This window comes from Camellia sinensis, chromosome 1 (assembly GCF_055761805.1).
Source record: "Camellia sinensis isolate YWXY chromosome 1, ASM5576180v1, whole genome shotgun sequence".
NCBI lineage: Eukaryota > Viridiplantae > Streptophyta > Magnoliopsida > Ericales > Theaceae > Camellia > Camellia sinensis.
In genome coordinates, this window is record NC_138961.1 from 195,840,439 (window position 1) to 195,853,543 (window position 13,105).

The following is a 13,105-nucleotide window of genomic DNA, read 5'->3' on the forward strand; positions in this document are numbered from 1 at the left end:
GGCCTCGGCTAGGGTAAATCCTGACAGGAACACATCCTCCGCGCCATGTTCGATCTCCAGAACTGACGTAGAAACCTCTGGCGGCGGATGGATTGAAGAATTCCCAAAAACAATGGCTACCCCTTTCCCGTGGGGGTATTTTAACATCTGATGCATGGTGGAAGAGACTGCCTTCACCTGGTGCAGCCACGGCCGCCCTAGGAGTAAATTGAAGATCGCGGGAGCGTCCAAGACATGAAAGTCAATATTGTGTCATCCTGGACCAACCTGAGTCTGAATCCGCACAGTCCCCATCACTTCTCTGCTAGTATTGTCATATGCCCTTATCACCTGGGCCATTGGCACAAAATCCACAGGCTTCAACCCGATAGCATATGTCATCCTCGACGGACACATGTTGATAGCAGATCTTGTGTCAACAAGAACTACTGGTATCCATTTCTCTCTGTATTCCACAGAGATGTAGAGTGGTTTGTTATGGTTTGCGCCCTCAGGCGACAGTTCCTTGTCAGTGAAGGTCAATGTCGGGGAAGCTCCTCCCGAAAAGACCAGACCCACCAGCTGCTCAGGTGTGGTATCTATTGAAAGTTTGGCCTTGTCCATTGCAGAAAGGACAGCCTGTCTATGAACTCTTGAGGCCATGAGCAGTCCCCAGATGGAGATGTCTTGTCACGACCCAAACCCGGCCCTATGGGTTTAGCACCGTAACCGGCCAGTAATCTGAGATTACCGAAGGCCTGCAGAACAGTAATACAGTAAAACAGAGTACAGGGCCTGGCGGAAGCCAATACAGTAATTAAACAATGTCCAATGAGCTGTGACAGTCTGTATGCCAAAAAGATTTTTCATGCATTCATACATAAACAGTACAGAACAGTATGCACAATATTTACATTCATTCAAACTAGGGACTCAACCCTAGATAGCGGTACAGTGAACAGTCAGTCTATACAAAACAGTGAAACAGTATGGAAGGGGGAATTCTTAAAACACCCCTAAGCCTTAGCAGATAGGCTCGGAACCTCGCAGTGAGGCACAAAGGCTGGCTTGACAAAACTGGAGTCTAACCCACGCTCCTAGCTCCGATCTGGTGGCTGAGCACCTACATATATATATAAACAGTGAGCTAAAGCCCAGTGAATAACATAATGCGTAAAGGGGTTTAGAATGAATGTCCTTACAGTAATGAAAACAGTTCAATTCAATCAGTATTTCAGTTGTTCAGTACAGTAAACAGTCATATGTGGTACATCCATTAGCATAACAGTAACAGTAGGTCTTAAAAGACCGAACAGTAATGATGGCCATCAGTCAGTAAACAGTAGTGGCTCCACGAGGGAACCGACAGAGATCTCTGTAACAGTAACAGTACAGTAAACCGTAGGTACTAAGGATGCCACAGTATAGTTCAGAAATAAAGGACATACATTCATTCAGTAATACCAGTTCAGTAAACAGTTCAGTTCAGTATTCAAAAGATAATCAGTTGAACATATCTTTACACAATTGTTACTCACAGAGTTCGGGCTACAGTATGCTAGAGCGTGTCTCCCCAGTCGCCAACCCTACACAGTTCACAGGTTGAACACACTAAGCTACACAGTTGGGAAATATAATAACTTAATCCCTAATGCCTCGGTGTGTTCTACATCTATATCCTCAACAAGATGTCTTAAACTAGGCCTAAGAATGCCTAGAATGGGATGAGGATGCAAAGATGTACATTTAAAAGCATTTTCAGAAAAACAGAGTCCCGCTCGAGCGCAGGTTTCCCCGCTCGAGCGGACATGCAACAAAGGTACACGCTCGAGCGTAAACTTTCCCGCTCGAGCGTACTGTGAAAGTACTGGATGGGTGAAATCTCCGCTCGACGCCCGCTCGAGCTTGAGACATGACTCCGCTCGAGCGCCCGATCCTCCGCTCGAGCGGACTGTAAAACAGTGCCGAGAGATGCTGGATGCTCGAATTCCACGCTCGAGCGGAACTTCCCCCGCTCGAGCGGAAGTGCGAAATCTGGAAAACCCAGATTGCACCTCCAAGCTCAAACTCAAGTTGTTAACAACTCAAAACCGATCCTCTTGGGCTCATTTTCTGGAAAACTCTTGCAAACATATAGAATGACATGATTCAAAACTCAATTTGAGAAATCAAAGCCCAAGGGTGTTTTATTCAAACCCAATTTCAAACCATTTTTCAAGAACAATATGAACATGCAAACATGCATGGATTCAAACCAAATTCAACCTTCAAAGCTTGTTCAAATGGACTCATTTCTTCAAGAACATGATGAATTCATGGAGTATGACCAAAAGATGGACATGCATGTGAGGAAACATGGACTACAACCTCAAAACTCATTAATTCAAACATGCATGCATGAAATGAGCTTCAATTCACCATTAATGACCCAAATCATGACTTAGCTCTACAAATTAACATGAACCATGCATGAATCAACCTAAAGACAAAATCAAAAGATGAAATTCATACCTAGGTTCCTTGAATGCAAGTCTAGAGGTTCAATTAAGCAACCTACACTTCAAGTTCTTCAATTAGCAAGCAAGCCCAAGATGGAAGACAAGTTCTCTCACTCTCTCCCTCTCTTGGTCGGCTAAGCTCAAGAGAGATGGCTGATGGAAATGCTCTTCAAGTGTGTACATGAGGCTCAAGTGTGTGTATTGAGTGGGCCACTAAGGGTGGCAGTTCGGTAATTAAGTCCAACTCTTTAATTAGCTTATTTTAATCTAATTTAATCATACCTAATCAGTTTTCAGGTAAATACACCATAAAGTCACATAAATTATGTTGATTATTAAACATCAATCAATTTTGGATTCGGCCGCCGATAAGGCCTTCAATTTGCAGTTTAAACACATAAGCATGAACAGATATTCATACAATCAAACAGATAGGATGTAATTTAACTAACATATACTCCATCAATTCGGTTTCCAATTTCAGTCAGTCAGTTCAGTACTTTTAATCAGTTCAATTATCAGTCAGTTATCAGTCATTATCAGTTCCGTTTAATAGTAATCGGTGATTATCGGTAATCAATCGGTCATTAATCAGTAAACAGTATGGGGGTTGTTACATGTCTTCATGTATCTTCTTAAGCTGTTTCAGCACAGCCTCCTCCTTGAGTAACTTTTCTTTCTGTCTTTCTGCCTCCTTGTCCTTTTCGGACGCCTCTGGTTAATCCAGGTGTGGGGGCTTGAAATACCGCCCACTCCTGGTCATGTGGTCCACCTCTCTTACATACCAGGTATCATCTGTTTGATTTTGTCCCCAATCTTCATCGGTGTGGGCAAGACATAGATCGTCATCTTCCCACCACATACCGTCGACCATCGACAAACAGTTGCCTGGTTTCATTACCACTGCTTCTATGCGCACAGCACCTTTCGTCCCCTCAGGGGCTTTGGCCTTCCTAGCCCTTTCCAGATCTTCGATCTTTTCCTGCTCAAACTGGTTTAGTGCAGCCTGCTGCTCAGTATCTTCTGTACTCAAAATGCTCTAATCCCGAGCAAAATTCTTAACACCGGTGCTCTCCGGCAGTGCATCCTGATTCCCGGCCATTCCGGCCACTGCTGATGTCTCCGTCTTTGACGGACCCCGTTCTAGTTGAGGCTGCTCAATAACATCCGGCTTGTCGCTGAGCCACCCAGTAGCTTCCGCTGACCCTTCTAAGTTGAACCAGTTGACAGTCACATCCCTTGGGTCCTGTTCATTGAAAAACTAAAGGTTGGCTATGTCCTCTTCTAATTCTGCTAGGTCATCTAGCCCCTGATTAGGTCCATCCTCTCGAACTACACTGATCTCTGCCCCCACTAGCAATTCTACCCTTGGCTTAGGTTGATCTGTTGAAGTAATGTAACCACTCGGGTCATACTCAAGACTTCCAGACCCCTCAAGCTCTAAATCCTCATTCTTCTCTGCTCCCAAAGTGATCCCAGCTCTATCTTCGGTAGTCACCACCACCAGTTCTGGTTGGTTTTGGGAGATGTCCAACATGCACAAGTCAGTGCTATCAGGAATGAACACCCCCGGCTTTGGTAGGTGTGAAGGGGTGATATATATGCTATGGTCGTATGACACAACCCCAGTTTGGATTAGGTTGATGCGTTTGGGAGGTGGAGCTTGGTTATGTGGTGGGAGAGGGTTGGTTGTAACATTCGGCTTCTCCGGAGGCATAATCACTCTGTTGTCTATGAGATCCTGAATCTCATGACGTAATCGAAAGCACTGGTCAGTTTCGTGACCATGCTGTTGGTGATAGGCGCAGTACTTCGCCAGGTTATGGGAGGGAGGAAGCTTTTCTGGTAAGGGTCGCGGCTCTAAGGGCTTCAAGTGCCCTTTCTTGATCAAAACTTCCAAAGCTTTGGACCAAGGCATGTATAGTGGGGTGAAGGTTCTTTGGCCTCGGGGGGGCATATCTGGCTGCTTGCGAGCTACTTCCGGACGCACTGGTAAAGGTGTAGCTGCAAGGGTTTTTGGAGTGGTGGTGGTGACCATTCCTACATCTGAAGATCTGGCAGCTGCAGCACTGCTTGTGCCTGCATTCATACTGCGGTTGAATGCCCTCCTGGGCTGCTCTCTCTCATGATCAATGAGGCCATGTTTCATTACGTCCTCGATCTGCACCCCGATCTTATGTAAGTCTGCAAAGGTGGGTAGGGGGAGGACGATCATCTTTTGCATGAGCTTAGGTTGGAGGTTGCGCACAACCATCCGAATCTGATCTTTGTCAACCGGCCTGATGGTCATCATCGAGGCTTTAGCCCACCAGCGGGTTACAAAATCGGAGAAGCTCTCCTTCGGCTCTTGCCTGGTTGTCTCAAGATCACGAGTTGTGACCTCGATCTGAGTGTTGTAGGAGTATTAAGCTATGAAGGCCTCAGCCATCTTCTCTCAATTCCTCTTAACAGAGTCCTCCAGTTTTGCATACCAAATAGCCGCTACACCCGACAGGGTCCGGCCAAACAGGGAAAGCTTCTGCAATCTGGAGAGGCCCATCGGCCTTAGAATATCCAAAAACAGCCGCAGGTGCACCATAGGATCTCCATAACCGTCGAAGCGGTCTATGTGCGGCATTTTAAATTGGTCCGACAGAGTCACGGCGGAGTCGGTATATCTATCCTCTATATCCGGAATGGATTTCACGCCTTGAGCCTTTTTGAACAGCTTTTCTAGCTTGCTCACTTTTAGTGTTATTGGATCCACCTCAAATTCAAACGGTGAATCCACTAGATTGGTGGGCGCTTTGGATAGCTAGGGTAGGATCGGGGGCGGAGGTGGCCCCGTTGGAACGTCCGTATTTTCTTGGACGTTTGCTGTCTCCCCAGGTGTTGGAACTCCTGGTGAGAGAGGAACTGGGTGTGAAGCAGATGCTTCGGTTTGCTACTATAGCCTGGCGATTAACTTTGCCTGTTGGGCCACCACTTCTGTTTGACAGGCGGCATCCCGCTGCATGTTTTGCATAGTTTCCTGGAGCTAACGCATCATCTCTTCTATGCCTGCCATACTGTACTGATCTATCTAAATAACCGGTATATCTGTCTCTGCAGTAGACTCGAAAATCTCAACCCGACAACTCAAGGACCACTGATCTGGCAACTACTGTACTAATACACTGCGCCTAGCTGATCTCCGTCTAACAACCGAGGGTAATGAGTGGTACACTGGTTGTCCGTTTATCAGATCCTTGAATCGATGAAGTCTGCGACCTCTAACCCAGAGTGCTTGGGGAATATCTGCCTGGTCGGATCCAATCGTGCTAAACTACCTTGCAAAAAAGATAAATAAAGCGTAATAAGAAAAACGGACAGCATAACGGCTTAAATAAAGACAACACACAGTTGGCATAACAGCACTCAGTTGGCACTTGTAAGCTGAATACACCGTTCTCAAACACTGTTTACTGTGCCCAAATTGCTACCCCAAAACTGATACCCTTAGGTAAAACTGATTCTTCAAATACTAATGCTCGCAGGCCTGATACCCAGACTTGCAAACTGATACATGCACAACCCTGTAGAGACACACTCTGACAGCACATAGCAAGCAAATGAGAGCCAAAACACCCCTATGTTGCGGTAGGGTTTCCCTGTCCTATTTTGTCAGGAGCTAGGGTTTCACTATGCACACAGCGGTTTCAAAACAACCTACAATCGGGGAAGCAACCTGTCCTAGTTTGGAATGGTCACTACGGATTCCGAATATGTACTAGGTCGAATGGTCAAAAAGGGTGTCTTGGTAAAAACCAAGATTTGTGTTCCCGTCGTGGCAGAGCCCACAACCGGTCAGCCTTATGACACGCTTCTCAAAGCAAGCCTTCGACAAATCGTTCAGGAATAGCATACGGCAAACACGATGTCCTAGGCGCACCAATGCAAATGCAATGTAAAGAGACACATAAGTGTAATCAAAACAAGATATCATGAGTTCGAGTCAAGTTCTCTAATTCCCCAGCAGAGTCGCCAAAAACTGTAGACGTGCCCCAAGAACTCCCCGGGCTTCGCACTTGCGAGGGCATGAATTCCGTTTTGTTCTCTAGCTACTACAGTTCGGACTCAATGTCACGGTTCTGAATCTAATCTCACAAAGTGCAATGTGAAATCGATAAATCACCAAAGAGTCCAAATCCGGCAAATCGTTTTGGAAAACTGATTTTTATAAAGAAGTGCCAAACATGGACTGCTTTGCCAGATATAGAGTTGCCACCTAAATATTTTGTTTTGGGGGAATTTAGGAAACCCTGACTCGTGCCTAAGGCCACATGTTCGTCATCACCAAAGTTGCCTCGGCTCGGGAACTTGGGTACGAGAGGGGAAGGTCATGCAATGAACACCCCTGCTCGCCCGATCAAAGATCGGTCTTTACTAAGCATGATATCTTGTTTTTGAAAACACATGTGTTCTTATTCCGGTTATTAACCTAGAATTACTATGTGATGCACACAGCATACAAGTATAGACTAGATCGCCTAAGTTGGAACAAAACATTACATGTTCGTTTATTTGAAAATGGTTTGAGGTTTGTTACTCGCAAGTAGGCTAAATTGCGAATTTCAATGAATTATTCCAATTCAAGCAATCCAACCTTCACCCACAAGCATTCAGGCAGTTATATCACATAAGCAGTTAGCCTCATGGCAAGCATGCTTTCATGGCAACATTAACACACATGCAGTATGCTAAAGCGTAAACACTCACAGTGTACTCCGAGGCAAAACAAAGAACTAGTTAGAAATCATGCATGATCCTAGTTCATGTTAAAATGGCTAACGCAACACATGCGAAAATGCAACTCAGATAGGCTCGGCTATTCTAAGATGGCATATGAAATGCAACTTGATATATGTATTCAAATAGGTATTGAAATACAATACAGTTAGTATGATGCACCGAGCCCGGTGCATGCAAAACAGATGAATGATGCACGCATGCATAGCATAAGGTATGCTAATCGAAATATGCCCTAAAACTAACCATCGTAAGCGGTTAAGTAAAAGGGAGAAAGAAATGGAGGTTAGAAGACATGCATCACACACACGCGCGCTTATTACAACAGTTGGCCCTCTCGACGGAGGGTCTGAATAATGAACTAACTAGCTATTCTAAGCTAATTAAACTAATTATTAAACAATGAAGCTAATTAACTAATCCTAGTTAACTAACTATTACAAAACAATTAAGCAACTAAACGCATTAACTACTTAAATATAGAACCAAAGCGTAAACTAGCTAAGCAAATTAGCTACGTAAAACAATAAAACAATGAGACCTTCAGGGGGAGAAGAGTACATGCATGCCCGGTCGCCTCGTTCGAAAATCCGTCACGATGCCCCAACTTGCCTCTGTTTACAATTGTCCTCAGAATCTTGCACCAAGCTCCAGAAAGCTTCAACTCCACCATGGGAACCTATGGGAGGGTAACCGACCAGTTGTTGCTGTGGAAGGCTACATGCCGACCACTTTTTGTTGTTGCAAACCAGAAAAAGTGATCAGCCAGCTAGTTTTTCTGGCTGGCCGACCAGTTGTTGTTGCATTTCTCCAATTTGCTGCAACAGAGGGCAAAAAAGGGCATGGCAATGTATTTGCAAGATATGTGTGCACAACCACCCTCCCTATCATTTCATAAGCTCAAGGGAGTGCGGTTCTCGACCCTCGGGCCACCAATCGCGCATCTCGATGCATGATGGCCAAGAGGCGAAGTTGCACAATTAAATATGGAATGAATGCACACATAAACACATAAAGCCTAGAACTCTATCATGTATGATCAAGAACGTCGGCGACCGAGAATTGAGGCACGTTTCATCACTTTAAATATAAAACGTCTCCCGTTTCTCGTGTTTGGACTAAAACCTATTCCAAACACAATGCAACACATAACATGGCATGTACAATGCTATGTAACATGGATCATACGAAAATACAATGCAACACAAGCATGCAAATATGCAATATGACTTAAGCATGCAAACATGCAATGCAACATGAACAACCTAACAAGGCTAATGGCATCCATACACAATGCAATGTAATATAAGCATACACAATGCATAGAACATGGCATATACAATGCGATGAATCAACATGCAAACAACATGGCATACTCAATGCGATGAACTACATGGCATACACAATGCTAAATGGACTTAAACCAAAAGTGGACAGACCTCAGTCATGCCCAAAATCAGTGGCCATAACACCAAAACAAAGGCACAAAAGGGCAAGGCAAACATACACATGCCTTGACCTATCAAGTAAGCCTAAGAGCACAACCCTCAAGGGTGCTCAAGGAGTGATAAACATGGAAGTGTGACAACACTAAATGCACTGAAATAAGGTATGAAATGATGCCAAATCATTCAAACAAAGCAAGCATAGCATGCAAAGGTCCTTAAAGCATGAAGCTAGTAAAGAGGACTACAAATGGGGCATGCAATACATGGCACAAGTGCATGAACCAACCATGGACAGAGCTTAATTAGGTCTAAATAAAGACCAAAATATGTTAAGATAGAGGCTCAAGGACCTAGGCAAGATGGCATACGTGCTAGACCACAATAAGGCAACAATGCACAATACTCAAAAACATTCAAAGTATGAAAGAAGTGGGAACATAGTCATGCTATAAGCTCTGAAATGAAGTATTAAATGATGCCAAATCATCTAAATAGCTCAAAGATAGCATGCATGAGTCATCAAAACACAAAGCTAGCGAGGCTAATTGCACTACAGCTATACAAAGCATGAAGCACATGGCAAAGGCAACCCAAAAAAGTCCTAGAACATGTCTAAATGATACTAAAACATGAACGGAAGGGAGCCAAAACAAGCTAGCATGAAGGGCATAAGGCATGATGAATGCAAGGCAAATAAGGTAAATTACACTACACCTATTAAGACCAAGCATGAGATGGCTTCGCCAACAAAAATCAGAGTTATATCATGGCAAAATAACCCAAAAAACACACTGAAATGATATCTCGCAAGCTTAGGCATGAAGGCATACGCAATGATTCATGTTAAGAGCATAAAACACCAACTCTCCAAAGCATGGAATAAGTGAAAGATGCAAGTGTATGACCACACTACATGGACTGAAATCACATTTCACATGATGCAAAATCATTCAAATAGGCCAAGCAATGCATGCTAGGGGACTTGATACACAAAGCTAACAAGCTAGAATGCATTATAGCTATACAAAGCATGGCATGCATGACCAAAACAACACAAATCAGAGCTAGGGCATGCTAAAACATGGACAAAAGTTTCTTAGAGTTAAGACAAAAGCATGCTAGAATGACATGTTAAAGCATGATACACATTAGGCTAGTTCATGGAAATGCACTACAAGTGCATGGAGCATGCAAGGGCCAACCAAACCAAACCTCGACAAAGGTATGACATGGCAAAACATCACCAAAAACATGCTGAAATGTAGTCAACATAAGCTAGAAAGACATGCTACTTCATGAAGCATACAAGACTGGATTATGAAATTCACACTACAAGTGTATAAGGCATGTAAGAGCCAGCCAAACCAACCCAAAACAGATCTAAGGCATGTTAAAACACCACCAAAAACCTACTGAGATGGCCCCAAAACAAGCTAGAGAGACATGCTCAAACATGAGGCACACAAAGCTAGTTTGTAAGATTTACACTACAAGTATATAAGGCATGCATGAAATGACCAACCCAAGTCAAAAAAATCTGAGGCATGCTGAAATAACCCGAAATACATGCTAAGAACAAGCCAACACAAGCTTAATAAACATGCTCAAACATGAGGCATATGAAGCAAGTATTCAAAATACAAGGAGAGGGGATGACCCTCTCCTATTTGGGACCCCAAAACTCCCTTTCCACCACTGAAAATCCTTTGGATTTCAGTGGTAGAAAGGTCATGCAAAGGCTGGAACAAGAGCCAAAAGGGATGGCTCAAAACAAGGCCTAACAAGGCCTAAGAGGGGATAGACCACCCCCAACACAAAAGTGACCTTAAAAAAATATTTTAAGGACTAAAAAATAGAACTTTTTGTAGTTAAGAGTTAAGCTTAAATCAGCATGAAAATAGGGTTAAAAGCTTAAGCAAGATCAAGGGATTTAAGGGTTAGTTTCTTACCCTTGATGAACATCTTCAAGGCTGCAACTCCAGCACTTTTCTTGAACCAAAACCAGTCCAAAAACTTCAAAAACAACTTCAAGAAGCCTCAGCAACAATAGTAAGGTGTTTGAGTATGTGTTTGTGTGTTAAAGTGTGGTAAAATGACACTTTTGAAGCACAAAACAAGAGCAAAAGGAAAGATAGAGACAAATCTGTGTATGTATAGCTCCAGCCCTTTTTTCTGAACCTAGAGGAGGGAGGAGGTGGTTCTCTCTTATAGAGAACAAAAGGTCAAGCTTCTTGAGGAAGCTAAGGGCTCAAGGCCATCCCTCCATACACGTGTATGGAGGATGGTTTCAGTACCTTCCAGCTGTGCCAGCTGGAAGAAAATATCTCTAAAAAGGTGTCAAAAAGTAGGGCCAACTACTTGAAATGGTCGGCTGACCACCACAAGTGGTCTCCCAAGAAGACAACTGGTCGGCCATGGTGGGAGATGGTCAGCACACTGAAAACAAGCTAGTGGTGGGGTGGCTGACCAAAAAATGTGGCCTAAAAATCAAGAAAACCAGTTGGCCGACCAGAAAACTAGCTGGCGGGGAGGAAAGTGGTCTCCAAGGGGAAGAAGTGGTCTCCCACCCTTGTACCACCTTCCAAATAAAGAAAACAAGGTTTGTACCAAAAACAAACCAAAACAGATGCAAGACGAAAGTTCGGGAGGCAAGGCACGCGGCCGGAAGCCTCGAAAACTAGTCTACAGGCATCAAAAGTGGTTTACGACCACAAAAGTGGTCTCCCGGACCACAGTGTTCCTCTAGGTAGAGGCAACAAGGTGTGGTTCAAAAACCACGCCAAACGGGGAACATAAGCGGTCCAGAGACAAGGCGCGCGACCGAAGACTCCGAAAATCAGAAACTGGTCTCTAAACGCGAAAAGTGGTCTACGACCACAAAAAGGTGGTCTACAAGACCACTCCTTTCCTCCAGGGAAAAGAAACAAGGTTCGGTCCACAAACCGAGCCAAAGCATAAAGAGTTCAGAGGCCCGGAAGCAAGGCTCTCAGCCAAAACTCTGAAACCTCGAAACGAGCACAACATGCACAATCACTGAGCGCTCAATCGATGACGTCTGAGTCTTAAGGTCGGTCAAGAATGGGGTGTCTACAGTACTCATAGATTATTGGCGTCTATCTCCCAGGATACAATGATCACTCACATATATTGTAGTAGTACTACAAACAATCTGTTCTAGAAACTTGAGTTCTGAAACTCTGTTAAACCTTTAAGAACTAGTATGAAGAATAATGCAACATAGAAGGAAAACGAAAAAAGAAAAAGAAAAAATGGAATGAATTGAATTGAATCTGTTGGAGGATCCTGTATTTATAGGGCAAAAGATGTCTGTTTGAAAGGGCAAAAAATGCTTCAAATAGGTGTAAAACTTGGAACTGCCAAAAAATGAAGAGAGGTGACTGGAGAGGCATTGTTCCGAGAAGCAAAAAATTTGAATTCGAATTTTGGCGCAACAGTTTGAATTGATCCGTTAGGATTTCAAATTTTTCCTCAAGAATTTTGAAAAAACTCAAACGAATTTTGTCCTAAAAATTAAAGCTAGGACCCGACCGAACGACGGCGGTGGCGCGCGGGTGTGGTGGATTTGGGTTAAACCTACTTTGTCCATAACTCCTCTCCTTACAAAACTTGGGACCCTTAGGGCCCATCCCAAGTATGTCAACCTAAAATTTATATACTCATATAAGCTCTCTTCTTGTTTCTACGTGGGACACCCAAAACTAGGTAGCTCACATTTGACTCTTCAACTTCCTATTTTACGAAACTGAAAATGACAACAACTTCCCATTCACTCATAAATGGTTTTAAAGATCCATCTTCATCGTGTAACTTGCCATGCGGTAAGGAACACATCACCACTTAAACCCACCTCAAACGACGTGTGGGCCCCACTTAAATTTGTGCTCAAAGATGGCCCAAAATAAGCCTATAAAATCAAAATTTTTAACAATCTCATCATCTCTCTAGTCAGCTCAACGATAACTGCTCAACCGCTAGTGTCACTGATCTCATCAATATCAATGAGCTCTGTCCTCCAGCGATGTACTTGATGCTTGACTCTGACATTAGAAACAGTGAAATCTTTAGATCTACAGCGTAGATCTGAAAGTGGGCGAAGATCCAAAGGTGAAACCGTCGACGAGCGAAATTTGAGATCTAGAGCTTAGATCTGAAGGTGAAATCATTAGCGATGAAAATGATGATGACGGCGGAGAAGGGAGCAGAGAATGAGAGAGAGACTCCGCCTCTTCTAATTGGTGGTGTTCATTGATGAGAGAAGATGAGAAGGAGATTGGATGAAGAGAGAGAGAGGGGTTTTGAGAAATGAAAGCTGAATGAGAAAACGTATATGATAAAAATATATATGGGTTTGGTTATTTTGTCTCAGTTTATCCTTATGACCAAACTATTTGA